Raw genomic sequence first — 19,628 nt, 5'->3', positions numbered from 1 at the left:
GTAAGTAAGTTTGCAGATGACAAGAGAACCTGTGCAAAGGTTAAAACGGTAGAGGAGTGCAATCAATCAAATCCAAAAAGATTTCGATATACTAGGAGGGTGGGCCACACACTGGCAAATGGCGTTTAATTTAGATAAATGTAGTCTTATGCATGTTGGTAGGGCCAACACAGAATACACGTATCATTTGCAGGGAACAATACTGAAAGAGGTTGAGTGACAAAAAGATCCTGGTGTTATTGTACACAGGTCACTAAAGGTTCACGACCAATGTAGAGAAGCTGTAGCTAAAGTTAACAGGGTATTGGGTTGTATTAATAGAACCATTCAGTATAAACCAAAGGACATCATTTTGACACTATACAGGTTGCTGGTCAGACAGCATCTAGAGTACTGTGCCCAGTTTTGGTCTCCCCACACACAGCGGCCTTGGAAAAGGTCCAAAGGAGAGCTACAAGAAGGATTCCTAGCTTAAAGAACCTCAGCTACTCAGATAGGCTCAAGGACCTTGGTCTACTTACTTTAGAGCAGCATAGACTTAGAGGTGACCTGATAGAGGTCTATAAAATAATTAAACGGCTGGATGGTGTCCCCATTGATAGATTATTCCAGTTTAACAGATTGGGAATGACCAGGGGTCAAGAGTTTAAACTAGTGAAGAGAAGGAATAAACTGGATGTTAGGCGGTTCTTCTTTTCCCAGAGAATTGTGATCCTCTGGAATACATTGTCGGCTGGTGTGGTGGTTGCTGACTCTCTGACTTCAAGAGGGAGCTGGACAAGTTCCTGACTAGGGCAGAGATCGCATCATATAGAAGGTAAGTGTCTTTATAGATAACACTTTGTCCATGTGATCTCCCGGACTGGTTTCGATGGCCTGAGATGTTGGAGAGGAATCTTAGAGTATTTTTTCCCTTATTGGTCCCATGTTTTTTCTGCTTTTTGCTTCTCCCAGCAGATTACATGGCTATGGGGGTGGGTGGGAGGGAGGAAGATAGAGGGAGGGAATATGTGTTTAGCCATGATGATCTGGCTACCATGGTGTGGGGCAGGCTTGATGGACCAGCTGGTCTTTTCCTGCCCGTCAATTTCGTATGTTCGTAAGAGCTACAGAGCTTGCCCAAGTGGTGGTTCTGGGAAACTTCTCAGGAATGTTCCAGTGGGTATCGCATTGGATTCCATTCCCTATCTAACTGAAGAGTCTTTAACTATTGCCATGACTTTAAGGACCATTTCTTGGGGTAGAGATGAAAGACCTATTTCCTCCCCCATAAATGTAGATTTAACTAGTCTTTTAGGCAACACATACTACAGTGACTGACCTGAAAGACTCACTATTATGTCTGTTATGCCAGTTAACCTGGAGACAGGTGGAAGGGATTGTAAAATAAATACTTACCCTGGACCCTTGAATTCAACCCTACTAAAAATTCCACAAGCAGTAAAAGTGTTTTCAACATGCCTGAAATATAACAAACTCTTGTCAATACGCTCCCCTCTACTGGAGCGTTGGTGGGAAATGGGATGAGGATGTTTCAGTCAGCATCTCTCAAGATCCCAACCCATTGCTGCAGCCGGAAGCAAGATATCCATGGTTTGTCAAATGATGGGGGGATGTTGAAGTTGTACAAGACATTAATAAGGCCACACTTGGAATACTGTGTACAGTTCTGGTCACCCTATTATAGAAAGGATATTATTAAACTAGAAAGAGTGCAGAAAAGATTTACTAGGATGCTACCGGGACTTGATGGTTTGACTTATAGGGAGAGGTTGGATAGACTGAGACTTTTTTCCCTGGAGAGTAGGAGGTTAAGGGGTGATCTTATAGAAGTCTATAAAATAATGAGGGGCATAGATAAGGTAGATAGTCAAAATCTTTTCCCAAAGGTAGGGGAGTCTATAACGAGGGGGCATAGATTTAAGGTGAGAGGGGAGAGATACAAAAGGGTCCAGAGGGGCAATTTTTTCACTCAAAGGGTGGTGAGTGTCTGGAACGAGCTGCCAGAGGCAGTAGTAGAGGCGGGTACAATTTTGTCTTTTAAAAAGCATTTGGACAGTTACATGAGTAAGATGGGTATAGAGGGATATGGGCCAAGTGCAGGCAATTGGGACTAGCTTAGTGGTATAAACTGGGCGACATGGACATGTTGGGCCGAAGGGCCTGTTTCCATGTTGTAAACTTCTATGATTCTATCTCACCTCCCTCCACTCCTTTGCAGCTCAATATAACAGTATGTAGCTTGCCAAAAAAAATGTACTGATGGATTGTATCTCAACAATGTTGTCATGGTTAACTTCAATACAAAATATTGGAGTCTGCAATTGGAAAGTTCATAAGGGAAACTGGTGTGTAATTGAAGTATTAAGGACTGAATGCAACTGCTAATGGCTGAACTGACACTATGGCTACTTTTTAACAGGACTGCAAACTTTTACTTAAATAATATAGGAACATGCCCCATTTTGCAGTTCTGTTGATAGCGAGCTCACAATTAAAAAAATCCCAGACAGGCAGATGAAGTGTGTCATGCATGTGCAGATCACTCAGAAATTTGGTGTCAATGTATCCTATTACTTACAGGAAGTGCCTCAGCTGACCCTTAGCCAGAGCACGTGACTTACAGGACTGGGAGAAAATCAAAATTAAGTTGAAATTTAACTTGAACTCCATTGCTTCTCCCAGGAAATAAAAACAACAGTAAGTACAGTTTAATTCTTGTGTTTGTTGTGTGCTTCTGCGGATGTTAATGTTAATTTTGACTTTAAAGGGGAAAAAGAGATTGCTTTGCTTTGCCCTCTTGCTCTTGATTCCTTCATTTTATATGTGTATTTTCTTCCCCTTTTTTCCCTCCTGAAATTTCCCTGTATTATTCACTTTCCCTGATCAAGAGGGGCTGAAGACCTATTCATTGATGTGCCAATCCTGCCCTATAAATGGCTCCTCCTCCTCCCTCCATGTATCATAGCAGCTGTTTTGCACTCCAAATGAAGACGTAACTAAGCTTGTAAACTCACCACAGGGGAATTGAGAATTCAAATCCATCTCCAACACAACTTGGCACACCACACCGGAACTAATATCTAAAATCATAGCCATAATACTATGTTTTGAATCACTGTAAATATTTTAAAATGTTTTAAAAACTATACTTTTCTGTGGCCAGCTTTCCAGGCTGAGCAGCCATTTTAAAGCAGATGTGGAAAATAAAGTTGAGGATCTGGGTTTCAAAAGAACAAGAAGAATAAAGTCCGTTTACATAGTGCTTTTAATGTAGAAAATTGTCCCAAGGCTCCCCTGAAGGCAGGAACTCCAACTGAATGTTCTTCAGCTCTATCTAGCCCAGGGGTAATTGTAGCAATCCTACCATTACCCCGATTGAGATCACCTAACTCAGCACAGACTGTAGATTGAACCTGGAACATTTCGGTTCTGTAATGCTCAGTACCTTTAACGAGAAGTCCATATTCTTTTTTTCAGGGGTTTGGGGCGGGCGGGGTTGGGGGGGTGGTTTGGGGGTTATTGAGAAGCCCAGGCAAAGCTCCAGATATGCCAGACTGTGGTTTATTGTCCAGCTTTTCAGTAAGTGCATGGTGCAATAAGGCCTTGAAGAGTATACAACAATACCTTCCCCCACTCAAACAAAATCTAGTTGTCTGACTGAAACTTTGAGTGAGTTTTGATTTCCAGCTGCAATGTACAAGAGATAAGCATTACTCATTTTCTTTCTACCAATTAATACAGATTGCCATCTTCATTGCCTCAGTCCAGTCCACAGTGGGAATTTGCACTGTAAAATCCAATGGAACTTAATCTATCCCCACCACTTATATTTGAACAGCTGCTGCAAGCTGCTGCTATTTCATGACAAATATGAATCAGGAACAAAAGCGTAAACAGGATTGAAGCATGTGTGTTACGCCAAAGCACGGCAGACCCCTCCCCCACCCCACACACAACCTAGCTTTCAGATAAGCCAAAGGGAGGGTTTAAGAAGAATAACAAGAACTAGCCAAACACCTCCGGGTTGAGCTCCGAGCTTTCCCTAAAGAAAAACGCCCTGGAAATGCCACAGCCCACGATCCTGGTGTAATTGATGGGATCACACCTGCTGAGATGGCATCCCACTGGCAGGCACTCGCACATAGTGAAAAGGCTGAAAATTGTGGTGAAGCAGTAGCTGGCCGGGGAGGGAGGGTGTGCCAACCCCATTGTCCCAGCGTTCCCCTCCCCCCCACTTTGTAAGTGGGCCGCTAATAAATAATTAAACAAACATTTTTGCCCTTTTCTTCGGGTTCCAGACAGCAATCATGGCCTGGACCTCCCCAAGGTGGGCCCCACAACAGCCATTCCTAAGGCTGGTACACCTCCTATCAAAGAAAAAGAACTTGCATTTATATAGTGCCTTTCACGACCTCAGGGTGTCCCAAAGCACTTTACATCCAATGAAGTACTTTAGAAGCATCGTCATTGTTGTAATGTAGGAAACATGGCAGCCAATTTGAACACAGCAAGGTCCCACAAACAGCAATGATCAGATCATCTGTTTTTAGGTCTTGGTTGAGGGATAAATATTAACTGGTCACCAAGGATCCATTGGGCTTCTAAGAGGCTAGGGATGCAGGAACATCTGAATTAGGAGTCCGCACCGCTGACCCAGCCCCATCACTTCTGTATCAATGGCCTTGTTCAGGCATGGGGAGGATCTGTCTCCAACAAAGAATAAAGGAAACTTCCAAGAAGATTGGGACCCAGAGTATTTTTATTGATTCTCAGGATGTAGGTGTTGCTGGCAGGGCTGGCATTTATTGCCCATTGCTAGTACAACTGAATGCTTGCTTGGCCACTTCAGAGGGCAGTTAAGAGTCAACCACGTTGGTGTGGGACTGGAATCACATATAGTCCAGACTGGGCAAGGATGGCAGGTTTTCTTCCCTGAAGGACATTAGTGAGTCTGTTGGAATTATACAACAACCTGACAGCTACATGGTCACTTTTACTGATACCAGGTTTTTATTTCCAGATTTTTAAAAAAACTAAATTCAAATTCTCAAACTGCCATGGTGAGATTTGAACTCATGTTCTCTTGATTATTAGTTCAGGCCTACTGGATTACTAGTCCACTAACATAAGCACTACTGTACCCAGCCTTGTTTGTTGCACACCTGCCTCAGTTATAGTGGGAATTTGTCAGATGGGCTGACAATTTTCAGCACCAAAGAATCTCTGATAGGGCAACCATTATAAATCCATGTTAACTTTGTTGTTGCTTTTTTTTAATCCTGTACTTTTCTTGTTTTCTCAGATTAACTGGTCATTCATCTCATTGATGCTTGTGGGATTTTGCTGTGCCAAAATGGCTGCCATGTGTGACCTCATAATACCAATCACTATGCCTTAAAGTATTTCATTCTATGTGAAGCACTTTAAGATGTTTCCTGGGAGATGCGATAAGGAGCTTTTTTAATACAAGGGTGATCCCGTCATAAGTGCTGAGATGTGTCTACTACGTGACAGCACGTAGTTCACAGGTTTATTGGGAGGTCACTTGTTTGACATGCTTGTGACACTGGGGGTGTATCTAGAGCACTTACCAGTCCTAAGAAGCAAAGAATCCTGAGCGAAGTCAGCCTGCTTCAGAGGGATCGCTGGCCTCTCCCCAGAAAAAAAGTTTCAGCTGCCCATTTGCCACCTTTGTAAGGGGGCTGAAATAAACCTACCTTGTAAAAATCTTTGTGGGTCCTGGCGGGTCTCACAATTGCCATTCCTGAGGCAGGTACACCTCTTAGTTCTGTGTGTACCAGATACTGATGTCGCAACTGATGTTTCCCAGGCCAGGGACATGAGAACTCCCAAAATTAGGAATCTCATCCTTTCTTGTATCAATAGCCTTGCAAGAGGCAGGCAGAGGCTTCGCCTCTTACAAGGCTCTGTAGGAACTCCCATGCGAGGTCAGCTCCTGGCGTATCTGGGTCCTGGCCTACTTCCTGAAGCATTCCACCAGAGTTGCAGCAGGAGTGCACTAGAAGGGCAAAAGACTTTGGGCCTCCAAGTCTTTTCTTTCATGTTTTTTCTCCCTCCTCTCCTGAGGACAGCGATTCACGGTGTGGTACGGTTTCTACAGGCACGAGCAGAACTCTAGTACCTTACCTAAGTAGCCATTCTTCCCTCTGTAGCCTAAGAACACTGTGGTTTGCTGTTGTACCCTGCATCTAACTTAGCTGATTTAAAGGATCAAACCTGGTGCATCCCTGATCCGTAAGGCACAATGGGATTAATTTATCCGTTGAACCATCGAAGAGCCCCTCTTTGTTTTTAATTTTGACCCTTTACTTTCTGATCTGTTTTAAAATTAGTTACAAAATAGTTGTTGTAGTATTATTGGGTGTATTCTTGCCCATGTTTTATGATAGAGCAATCGATTTCTTTGGTTCCAGCTTATTCCACTTCCTATTTTGTGACACAGTCAGCTAAGTAACAGGAAGAGTGGCAAAGTGTGAGTTAGGACCTCATAGTTGAGGAAGTTGGTGTAATAAATAAATTACAATATCTACAAGAAAATGATTGAACTTTTCCATACAAAAGAATTCACAATGTTCAAAATGCCTCCAACAATGTTTTCCATCGGAGGCCTGTGACTCAATGAGAAGCCTAAGACTTGAATTAATGAGGATTGCCAAAGCCATTACTCTCATAGAATCATAGAAAGGTTACCGCACGGAAGGAGGCCATTTGGCCCATCGAGTCCATGCCGGCTGTATGCAAGAGCAATCCAGCTAGTCCCACTCCCCCCCGCCCTATCAAATGTGAGGTCATCCACTTTGGATCAAAAAATGATAGAACAGGGGACTTTCTAAATGTTAAAAAGTTAAAAACAGTGGATGTCCAAAGGGACTTAGGGGTTCAGGTACATAGATCATTGAAGTGTCATGAACAGGTGCAGAAAATAATCAATAAGGCTAATGGATTGCTGGCCTTTATATCTAGAGGACTGGAGTACAAGGGGGCAGAAGTTATGCTGCAGCTGTACAAAACCCTGGTTAGACCGCACCTGGAGTACTGTGAGCAGTTCTGGGCACCGCACCTTCGGAAGGACATATTGGCCTTGGAGGGAGTGCAGCGTAGGTTTACTAGAATGATACCCGGACTTCAAGGATTAAGTTACGAGGAGAGATTACACAAATTGGGGTTGTATTCTCTAGAGTTTTGAAGGTTAAGGGGTGATCTGATTGAAGTTTGTAAGATATTAAGGGGAATGAATAGGGTGGATAGAGAGAAACTATTTCCACTGGTTGGGGATTCTAGGAGTAGGGGACACAGTCTAAAAATTAGAGTCAGACCTTTCAGGAGTGAGATTAGAAAACATTTCTACACACAAAGGGTGATAGAAGTTTGGAACTCTCTTCCGCAAACAGCAATTGATACTAGCTCAATTGCTAAATTTAAATGTGAGATAGATAGCTTTTTGGCAACCAAAGGTATTAAGGGATATGGGCCAAAGGCAGGTATATGGAGTTAGATCACAGATCAGCCATGATCTTATCAAATGGCGGAGCAGGCACGAGGGGCTAAATGGCCTACTCCTGTTCCTATGTTCCTATTCCTGTAGCCCTGCAATTTTTTTCCTTTCAAGTACTTATCCAGTTCCCTTTTGAAAGCCATGATTGAATCTGCCTCCACCCCTCGGGCAGTGAATTCCAGATCCCAACCATTCACTGTGTAAAAAAGTTTTTTCTCATGTCACCTTTGCTTCTTTTGCCAATCACCTTAAATCTATGTCCTCTGGATCTTGACCCTTCCGCCAATGGGAACAGTTTCTCTCCAACTACTCTGTCTAGACCCTTCATGACGTTGAATACCTCTATCAAATCTCCTCGCAACCGTCTCTGTTCCAAGGAGAACAACCCCAGCTTCTCCAGTCTATCCACATAACTAAAGTCCCTCATCCCTGGAATCATTCTAGTAAATCTCTTCTGCACCCTCTATAAGGCCTTCACATCTTTCCTAAAGTGCGGTGCCCAGAATTGGACACAATACTCCAGTTGTGGCTGAACCATTTATAAAGCCCAGGATCGCGTATGCTATTTAACCTCTTTCTCAACCTGCCCTGCCACCTTCAATGATTTGTGTACATATACCCCCAGATCTCTCTGCTCCCGTACCCCTTTTAGAATTGTGCCCTCTAGTTTATATTGCCTCTCCTCATTTTTACCACCAAAATGTATCACCTCGCATTTTTCTGCGTTAAATTTCATCTGCCACATGTCCTCCCATGCAACCAGCTTGTCTATATCCTCTTGAAATCTATCACTATCCTCCTCACTGTTTACTACACTTCCAACTTTTGTATCGTCTGCAAATTTGGAAATTGTGCCTTGTGCACCCAAGTCCAAGTCATTAATATATATCAAGAAAAACAGTGGTCCTAGTACCAGCCCCTGGGGAACACCACTGTACACCTCCCTCCAGTCCGAAAAACAACCGTTCACCACTATTCTGTTTCCTGTTACTTAGCCAATTCTGTATCCATGCTGCTCCTGCCCCCTTTTATTCCATGGGTTTCAATCTTGATGACCAGCCTATTATGTGGCACTTTATCAAATGCCTTTTGAAAGTCCATATTCACCACATCAACTGCACTGCCCTCATCTACTGGGAATGTACCTAGACTGTACCTGAACCATCTCCTCCTTAAAGGCCGCCTGAAGAGATTCAACAAAGTAGCAACAGTTCCCAGCATTCATTTTTATGATTGACAACAAGACTGGCCATGTCCCACCCCCTTCCCTTCTGCTGTCCATCAATGCAGAAGAACTGATAACAAAAACACCTGGAGATGCCATTATTAGAAGCATTGTGTGTATTTTTATTTTTTTTTTGTATAAAATCATCAAACTGACATAAACCATGATATAGGAACTTAATATAAGGTTACTATACTCAAATGATGTTACATATGTGACACATGAAAACTTATACTTTAACATTTTGGTATTATTTAATTTTTATTTGTTTTGTGACATTCTAAATGGTTAGGACATCTGCATTTATTTTATTTATTTCTTTCTAAGAAAATTCAAAACAACAACAGAAAAAATGGCAACTTCTGGGTAGACTGGACCATTATTCAAATTTGAAGGGAGAATCTGAAAAAATGTCCTGAATTTAAACATGCTTAATTTAAGCAGAAATTTTCAGTAACCTTTACATACTGTGCCAGGGATATTTGGCATGGAAGTAGAAGAAAAGATAAGAAAGAAAAGTTTTTTTTATCTTTACATCTCTTTTATATTTAATAGTCTTTAATATAAAAACTCATACCCTATACATCCAGCGCAGCTTACCTATTTGATATTATATGTAAGGACTGTTTTTGAAAGGAATAGGAAAGGACAGTTTTACATTATTTTAACTCAAAAGATTGTATTTAATACCTCTAATCTGAAAAAAAACAAAGAAGGAGATCTAAGGTAAAATGTTAATATATAAAGCTGTATTTAGCAAAACTGTTGTTTTGGTTTCTGTAATACAGGTAAGCTAAATGTTGATTTTTGTATTATACCTGTGATTTTTGTGATTTGTTATTGTCGTTGCTAATGGTTGTGGTACAATAGCCTAGTGGTTATGATACTGGATTAGCAGCCCAGAGGCTGCCTTGGTCGTTTTACGACATTAAAGGCGCTTTATAAATGCAAGTTGTTGTTGGAGTTGTTGTTGGAGTTTTCATTTCAATAAATTTGGTCATTTGTAGCCTGAAAAAATGACTAATAAAAGCTGCTGGATTGTTGTAGAAACCCAACTGCTCTCTGGAGTTTAGAAGAATGAAGGGTGATCTCATTGAATCATATAAGATTATGAGGGGGCTTGACAGGGTAGATGCTGAGAGATTGTTTCTCCTGGCTAGAGAGTCTAGAACTAGGGGGCACAGTTGCAGGATAAGGGGTCGGCCATTCAAGACTGAGATGAGGGGGAATTTCTTCACGCAGAGGGTTGTGAATCTTTAGAATTCTCTACCCCAGATGGCTTTGGATGCTGAGTCATTGAATATATTCAAGGCTGAGATGGATAGATTTTTGGACTCTAGGGGAATCAAGGGATATGGAGATCGGACGGGAAAGTGGAGTTGAGCTCCAAGATCAGCCATGACCTGATTGAATGGCGGAGCAGGCTTGAGGGGCCGTATGGCCTACTCCTGATCCTATTTCTTATGTTCTTATGCGTCACTAATATCCTTCAGGGAAGGGAAGCTACAACCCCTACTTGGTCTGGCCTACATGTGACTCTAGTCCCACACTATGTGGTTGACCCTTAATGCATTAAGGATGATTAGGATTTGGCAACAAATACTGCCTGGCCAGTGTCACCCACATACCTAGGGCAAATTTAAAAGTATGTGATTAACTTGCCTTTTGAAACTGCACCTGTTGATTTTTTTACCACAGCTGGTTGACTCCTGTGCCTACTTCTCTGAGAGAAAGATGTGTACATGTATTAAAAAAATAATTAAAGACCTATATAAACACAATCCAGACAGCAGTGGCTCAGTTGGTAGCACTCTCGCTCTGAGTCAGAAGGCCATGGGTTCAATCCCCCACTCTAGAGACTTGAGCCCATAATTTAGGCTGACACTCCAGTACAGTACTGAGAGAGTGCTGCACGGTCAGAAGTGCCGTCTTTCAGATAAGTCGTTACACTGAGGACACATCTGTCCTCTCAGATGGATGTAAAAGATCCCATGGTACTTTTCGAAGAAGAGCAGGGGAATTCTCCCCGATGTCCTGACAAATATTTATCCCTCAACCAACATCACGAAAACAGATTAGCTGGTCATTATCTCATTGCTGTATGTAGGACCTGGTTTAGTAGTGAAAGTATAAGTGCTTTTCCCCCTCTGTGAGACATGTAAAGATTTATTAATGGAACCATGGCATTTATCTAATTAATCAATCAATTTATTAATTTATCTGCTTGCAGCAGGTAAGGAAAAACATTACTTATTTATTTTCCAGGAACCAATCAAAAACCACTCACTTCTCTGTCTCTGATGAAATCTCTTACAAACTCCCTTCCAAATTCTTTCACTGGGGGCATGAATTCCTTCCCCACTTCCATACCTAACACCCCTCCCTCCCTTCCAACAGCATAACCACTGACTCACTATGAGCATGGGAGAACTGTTGGTCTTTAAAAAAAAAAGTATGGACAGAGATGAAGAATTGACACTTCTTTCTCGGATGAAAATTAAGTAAAATTGTGCCGTCAAAAGGTTATAAGACAATCATGCTTTTGTTTTTATACTTATGCACAACCACATTAGTGCTGTGCTACTTTGTCAAAGTATTTGCTTGGTTTGATATATGTTGTAGCTTTATTGTGTAACCTCAATTTTAAGTCCCTTTTGTCTCCACAGCTAACAAAGACTGTTCTCCACAATCAAGTACAACTGTATCAATACTTCATTAATTAGACAATCAGCACAAATACAAAGAAATGAATTATTCAACCAGTGGATAAAGCACTTAGGCCTTGAAATTAAGCTATAGGATTCTAGCATATGAATGCTTAATGTGCTCATCTGAAATTCCATCCTCTGTTATTTTAGTGGAGGTATTAATCAGTTTAAAGTGTTCAAAAGCTTAGGGTATTTGTCTGAAATTTCTCTCTGCTACTTTAGTAGAGGCATTAACTGGTTCAAAATAAATGGGTTAACACCTCTGCTAAAATAATGGAGAGAGGAATTTCAGACAAGCATGTTAAGTATTCATATGCTAATATCCCACAGAATAATTTCAAGACCTTCCTGTGTTATCATCACATAAGGACAGCCTAGATATGAGTGCCTTATAAAACAGAGATACACAGTTCTTTAATTACTTGTCTGAACTGTAAATAAACTTATAGAGGTAATTTTCTGTGGTGGGGGTTCTCCCGCTTGTCCGCTGCAGCTTTGGCAGAAGAGCTGCGGAAACCTCAGAATAACGGTGCAAACTCTGTTTATATCACTCTTCCAAGATTTCTGCAGCTCTTTCACCAACATTACAGTGGATAAGCGGGAGAACCCCTGCAGAAATTCAATCCCAAGTCTCACTAATTGACAGTACCTGTTAGAATAAGAAGTATAAGATGCTACTGTTCATTGAATGTCCTTATTACTTGTGTAATTTTAATGTTGCTAAGTCATACATGTTGGCTCATGAAAGAGTCCAGAAGAGCTCATTTTATTGATCTTTCTATATGTTCAGACTCACCATTTCTCTTTGAAGTGCTTTTCTTTCTTCGTTGGTGGACTTGGCTGCTTTCCTGGTATTGGCTCTTGTGGTTTCAATGTTCATTTCCTCTTTCTGAAGATCCTGAATAAATTTGTAAGTAGTGACATATTCACAAGAACTTCCCAGAACCCCTGCCAAGCCATTTGCTCTAAGAATGTCAGCCTGAAGATCCATTAATGATGCAGTAATAGCAGGGAACATGGCAGCAACTCTGATTACTCTTCCTCACTTAATGCTTACACATCCTTCCATTTGAAATTTTTCTCTTTTAAACTGGTTATGATAACAAACCAAATTCATATTCTGAAGTGCCCCAGACTGGGTAAATTTGAATTAATTCTGGAATATACTCAAAGTTTGTTTAATTAGGGTAATTTTGGGCTTAGTTTGATGAGTCACTTTAAAAAAGTAGCATTGTACATATACAAAGGAGAAAGTACATTACAACAGTGACGACACTTCCAAAGTACTTCGCTGGCTGTAAAGTGCTTTGGGACGTCCTGAGATTGTGAAAGTTGCTATAAAAGTGCAAGTCTTTCTTTTCTCTCATTCTTAAAGTGCCCCTCTGTCCATGTAGGGCAGCATTGGGTACATCCTGACATACCATCACCGTTGGTGGATAATGAATAGCTACCATGCATGCTCAGTCCAATGGTTGTGCAGAGGGCAGCTGATCCCACCATTTTCACTAGTGCTCTTATTGTGAGTGTGTATCCATTTTCCCTTGATGCAGTTGTTGTGGGTATACATCCACTGGGAGCGTGGTGTGGAGAGGGCACAATGGAAGTGTCCAACCTTGGGATTCCAGTGGTGGATTATGCATCCTTTTCCCCTGGCTCTGTCAACAGACTAAACAGTATGGGCCTACAACTGATTCTTCATAACATAAAGTGAAGATGTGTCCACTTTCCCTGTGGTAGATGAGAGAGAACACGTTCATGATTTCTAGCAGTCTTAAGAGAAATCGTGCAGCACCTGCTTTAAGAAATCAATGGCCCGGATTTTGGGCTGAGTGGTGAACAAACGGCACCTGGTACTCGTTAGATTTAAACTTATCCACAAACTATCCACGGGCTTTTGGGCATCAACTTCCTGTAATGGGGAGCCGAAAAAAGTGCAGCGCCCTCTCCCAGGCATCTGTGAGCTGTGTGAGCGGGGCAAGGAACTGTGTATCCCCTTAACCAAGCAGAATGAAACATCGTTAACAATCCACGCAGACACAGAACCAGGAAGTGTAAGTTAAAATAGTAAATTCAATGTAAAATCAGTTATAGAAAGCAAAATAAAGAGAGGGTAAGACATATCGAAATAAAAAACAGAGATAAAAGAGACAGAAAGAGAAAGTAAAAATAAATTAAAACTTTTTTTTTAAACGTCCAACAACAATTAAAATGTGAAGGTTTGAGACTCCACACTTGTAAAAGTAAATTATCAGTGCCAGAGAGGTTTTTTGGCAGACATTAAGACTTACCATGCTTTTAAAATTTTGGTTAGACTAAAAAAGTTGGACGCACCTTTCTCTGGTGAAAATAATTCATTTCCAGCTGGGCAGTGCAGCAACTTTGCACCATTGCAGCCATTTGAACGGCAAGATCTCCCTTCCCACGAAGCTTTTGGAGGAGCAGGGCATCTGGTAGAGCAACTTCCAGATTTCCACTTTTGACTGTGCACATGCGCTCGCCGGAAGTTGCTCTTTCATTTGCCCTGAAATAACGGTGAGCCCTGTTAGGATCGCCGTTATTTTCACAGCAAATTCCGGCCCATTATCTTTGATTTTGCAGACACTCAAATTGATGAATTCAAAGGCTGAAGCTTAAATAAAAATTGCTCTCACGTTAGAATAATCAGCATTTGGTGCTAAATCCCACACAGACCTAATTGTCCTTTCCTATTTATTTGTATAATTTTACTAAGTTGTACATTATTGCTCATGAAGTCAGTACAGCAACTGATCATTGTGGAGATGCAGAATTCCTATCATTATGTGTGATAATATAGAAGACTGTGAATAAATACCACTTTTTTTTGTAATCTTTGTTTATGGCCTCCAAAATACAGTGTCATGGAGTTAGAATATGGTTTTGTTCCCGTGAGCTCCATATGCTGAGTTTTTGATCCCAGCAGTGTTACAGTGAATAGGTGGTGAGCCAAAACCAGGCAATTCACCACAGGGAGAAAGGGAAAACTGGATGATGATTCACTACATATTTCCAAGCAATGGATTTCAGAGTGCCATTGGCTTGAAATCAGGTTGCATAGCCTGGGACGGGGGTTGATTTGGAGAGGAATGACATTGAATGTTGGCAGGCTATTTCCCCATGGGGGCATCACAAACAAGTGTGATCCTATGTTCACCCAGTGTCTAAACACATGCATTTTTCAGCAGGGGGCCACTAGATAGTAATCAGGAGTAGGAACCATGTCTGATCTTTTCCCCCCTCCCAATTGTAACATCCCTACTACTGCTTGAGTTGAGATCAATTAACTCATCATAAACCAAGGATCAAATTGGGATCTCCACGATCTTTATGGCGCAGTTCACAATAGCCAGTGCATTAAACCATCAGGGAATTTACACCAGTGAAATTCTGCCTGTATTTTTTGTCAGTAATATTTTGCCAGCATCTGAAAGCTTCTGCTGAACACCATGGGCTAATTCATAGAATTATAGAATGGTTACAGCACAGAAGGAGGCCATTCAGCCCATCAAGTCCATGCTGGCTCTATGCAAGAGCAATACAGCTAGTCCCACTCCCCCGCCCTATCCCTGTAGCCCTGCAAATTTTTTCCCTTCAGTACTTAACCAATTCCCTTTTGAAAGCCACAATTGACCTGGTTCCACCACCCCCTTCGGCAGTGCATTCCAGATCCTAACCACTCGTTGTGTAAAAAAAGTTTTTTCTCATGTCACCTTTGCTTCTTTTGCCAATCACCTTAAATCTATGTCCTCTGGTTCTTGACCCCTCCGCCAATAGGAACAGTTTCTCTCTATCTACTCTGTCCAGACCCTTCATGATTTTGAATACCACTATCAAATCTCCTCGCGACTTTCTCTGTTCCAAGGAGAACAACCCCAGCTTCTTCAGTCTATCCACGGAACTGAAGTCCCTCATCCCTGGAATCATTCCAGTAAACCTCTTCTGCACCCTCTATAAGGCCTTCACATCCTTCCTAAAGTGCAGTGCCCAGATTTGGACACAATACCCCAGTTGTTGCCGAACCAGTGTTTTATAAAGGTTCATCATGACTTCCTTGCTTTTGTACTGTATGCCTCTATTTATAAATCCCAGGATCCTGTATGCTTTTTTAACTGCTTTCTCAACCTGCCCTGCCACCTTCTGCAATTTGTGCACATATACTCCCAGATCTCTCTGTTCCTGCACCCCTTTTAGAATTGTGCCCTTTAGTTTATATTGCCTCTCCTCATTCTTCCTACTGAAATGTATCACTTCACACTTTTCTGCGTTGAATTTCATCTGCCATGTGTCTGCCCATTCCACCAGCCTGTCTATGTCCTCTTGAAGTCTTTCACCATCCTCCTCACTGTTTACTACCCTTCCAAGTCATCTGCAAATTTTGTGTCATCTGCAAATTTTGAAATTGTACCCTTTACACCCAAGTCCAAGTCATTAATATATATAAAGAAAAGCAATGGTCCTAGTACCGACCCCTGGGGAATGCCACTGTACACCTTCCTCCAGTCTGACAAACAACCGTTCACTACTACTCTCTGTTTCCTGTCACTTAGCCAATTTCGTATCCGTGCTGCCACTGCTCCCTTTTATTCCATGGCCTTGAACTTTGTTGACAAGCCTATTATGTGGCACTTTATCAAACGCCTTTTGAAAGTCCATATACACCACATCAACTGCATTGCCCTCATCAACCCTCTCTGTTACCTCATCAAAAAACTCAATCAAGTTGGTTAAACACGATTTACCTTTAACAAATCCATGCTGGCTTTCTTTTATTAAACCAAACTTGTCCAAGTGACTGTTAATTTTGTCCCGGATTATCGTTTCTAAAAGTTGCCCCACCACCGAGGTTATACTGACTGGCCTGTAGTTGCTGGGTTTATCCTTACACCCTTTTTTGAACAAGGGTGTAACATTTGCAATTCTCCAGTTCTCTGGCACCACCTCCCGTATCTAAAGATGATTGGAAGATTATGGTCAGTACCTCCGCAATTTCCACCCTTACTTCCCTCAGCAGCCTAGGATTCATCCCATCCGTACCGGGTGACTTATCTACTTTAAGTACAGCTAGTCTTTCTAATATCTCCTCTTTATCAATTTTTAGCCCATCCAGTATCTCAACTACCTCTTCACTTACTGTGACTTTGACAGCATCTTCTTCCTTGGTGAAGACAGATGTAAAGTACTCATTTCGTACCTCAGCCATGCCCTCTGCCTCCATGCATAGATCTCCTTTTTGGTCCCTAATCGGTCCCACCCCTCCTCTTACTACCCGTTTACTGTTTACATGCCTGTAGAAGACTTTTGGATTCCCTTTTATGTTAGCTGCCATTCTATTCTCATACTCTCTCTTTGCCCCTCATATTTCCTTTTTCACTTCTCCTCTGTACTTTCAATATTCAGCCTGTTTCTCACTTGTGTTATCAACCTGACATCTGTCATACGCTCCTTTTTTCCGTTTCATCTTACTCACTATCTCTTTTGTCATCCAGGGAGCTCTGGCTTTAGTTGCCCTACCTTTCTCCCTCGTGGGAATGTATCTAGACTGTATCCTAACCTTCTCCTCTTTAAAGGCCGCCCATGGTTCAATTACAGTTTTGCCTACCAATCTTTTTTTCCAATTTACCCGGGCCAGATCCGTTCTCATCCCATTGAAATTGGCCCTCCTCCAATTGAGTATTTTTACTTTAGAGTGGTCCTTGTCCTTTTCCGTAGCTAATCTAAACCATATGATACTCTGATCACTGTTCCCTAAATGTTCCCCCACTGACACTTGCTCCACTTGACGCACTTCATTCCCCAGAACCAGATCCAGCAATGCGTCCTTCCTCATTGGGCTGGAAACGTACTGGTCAAGAAAGTTCTCCTGAACACACTTAAAAAATTCCTCCCCTCTTTGCCCCTTACACTATTACTATCCCAGTCTCTATTAGGATAGTTGAAGTCCCCAGTTATCACTACTCTATGGCTATTGCACCTCTCTGTAATTTCCTTGCAAATTTGCTCCTCTATATCCTTCCCACTCGTTTGTGGCCTATAGACTACGCCCAGTAGTGTAATGGCACCTCTATTGTTTCTTAACTCTAACCAAATAGATTCTGTCCTTGACCCCTCCAGGACATCCTCTCTCTCTAGCACTGCAATATTCTCCTTAATCAATACTGCCCCCCCCCCCACCCCCCAATCCTTTCTTTTCTTCCCTATCTTTCCTGAACTCCTTTTATCCAGGAATATTTAGTACCCAATCCCGCCCTTTTTTGAGCCAGTTCTCTGTTATCGCCACAACATCATATTCCCATGTAGCTAATTACGCCTGCAGCTCACCAACCTTATTTACCACGCTTCGTGCATTTACATACATGCACTGTATCCTATCTTAGACTTTCTTGTATTCTCTCTTAGTCTGATCCCATCTAATACCGAACTGTTTTTTACTCTGGTGCTATCTGTCTCTCCCAATCTTTTTTGCACCTTGTTTCTCCCTTCCAATGCTACATCCTGGTGCCCACCCCTCTGCCTAATTAGTTTAAACCCTCCCCCACAGCACTAGCGAACCTCCCTGTAAGGACATAGGTCCCAGCTCTGTGGAGGTGCAACCCATCCGGCCTGTACAGGTCCCACCTCCCCCAGAACTGGTCCCAATGCCCCAGGAATCTAAAGCCCTCCCTCCTGCACTATCTCTCCAGCCATGCATTCATCTGCCCTATCCTCCTGTTTCTATACTCGCTAGCGCATGGCACCGGGAGTAATCCAGAGTTTACTAGCTTTGAAGTCCTGCTTATTAATCTGTTTCCTAACTCCTTAAACACTTCCTGCAGGACCTCATCCCTCTTTCGTACTATGTCGTTGGTACTGATATGGACCACGACCTCTGGCAGTTCACTCTCCCCCTCCAGAATCTTCTGCAGCTGCTCAGTGACATCCAGGGAGGCATCATACCATTGTAGAATTATGTTAATCAAATAATTGAAGATATTTCTGAATTAAAGGGGTTTGAAGCACGTGTTCACTTTCAAACTCACTATGTTGCAGTCCAAGGATAATCAACCAAAACTTCAGTCCTTATTTTATTTTCATATAATTCCCAAGTTAACTTGAAATTATGAAATTGGCCATTTTGGAGTTGGCGGACCCACGCTGGCAGCAGGGAGAGCATGAAATTGCAATACAAGCCCCTCCCACTAATTGTAATAGGCTCCTAGCACCTGTGAAGCAGGTATTGGGAGCTAAGGTGGAAGTGCAATTGACTGGGGGAGAGGCATGCTGCTTTCCCTTAAAGGGGAGTATTTGTTTGTTTATGCTGATAAGATTTTGTGGCCTTGGTCGCAGTGGTGGTAAGAGGTAATTCAGGGAGAACTGCATGGGACATGCACACGCAAGAATTGGAACAAAGGACGTTGCCACTTTTCAGAGTGGAAGGCCAACCTCCAGGGAAAGGAGAGGTTACAAGTTGGATGGATGGAGGTAGCAGAGAGAGTAAATGGACCACCCCAGATCTGTGGGAACTGGATAAAATTAAGTTAAAAGTTTAATAGAGTCAGACGTGCCAAAGTAAGTTTGCACACCTTTGTATATGAAATTGATGCTGGGACATAGTACACATGGCACAAAGCATAATGATGTATTGCAGTACCTCATGGAGGCACCATACCTTCCCTGTTTCCACACAATTACTGAGAAACTGTAGGGCACAATTTTTGGACTACCAAAAATAGGTTGTACTTTCACACATGGATATTGAAAGATATGCTCCGAACCTGTACTGCCACTAGAACCCACATGCATTCTGGATTGGATTACACTAGCCTCTGGGGCAGTTGTCTGGTTGCTCTGCTAATTTCTAACATATGGATGTATTTTGCGGACAACCACTGCGAGCTCACGTGTACCAGTGGAGGACCTGCTAATTTGAAGGAGCTGTTCAGGCTTGAGGAGTTGGCCCTCAGCATTTTTGGCAGGAGGCTGTGGAAGAAATAAGTGGAGGAGACCGTGGAGACATGCTGCCTCTGTGCAGCAAGTACCCTCCTTTTATCTGTTACCCTTACTAACTACCTCACTCAGTAACAAAGAGACATACATTGCATGACTGTAGTACGACACACAATGTATTGGCACCTTACCTTTGTTGCAAGACATTCCTTCCCAAAACCATAATAACACATCT

The 19,628-nt window shown here is 42.2% G+C and overlaps 1 long non-coding RNA gene across 1 annotated transcript in view; it reads left to right on the top strand.

Annotated features, from left to right (window-relative positions):
* The first annotated feature begins 544 nt into the window (after positions 1 to 544).
* LOC137317804 (uncharacterized) overlaps positions 545 to 19,628 on the top strand; it is a 34,017-nt gene continuing 14,933 nt past the window's right edge. The window contains exons 1-3 of the long non-coding RNA XR_010961751.1: positions 545 to 817; positions 2,584 to 2,700; positions 12,243 to 12,362. This is a non-coding gene — a long non-coding RNA (uncharacterized lncRNA). The remainder of the gene's footprint in view (positions 818 to 2,583; positions 2,701 to 12,242; positions 12,363 to 19,628) is intronic.

Source organism: Heptranchias perlo, chromosome 3, assembly GCF_035084215.1.
Source record: "Heptranchias perlo isolate sHepPer1 chromosome 3, sHepPer1.hap1, whole genome shotgun sequence".
Taxonomy (NCBI): domain Eukaryota; kingdom Metazoa; phylum Chordata; class Chondrichthyes; order Hexanchiformes; family Hexanchidae; genus Heptranchias; species Heptranchias perlo.
The sequence above is the reverse complement of the archived record's forward strand: the minus strand, read 5'-3'. Positions and strand labels throughout refer to the sequence as shown.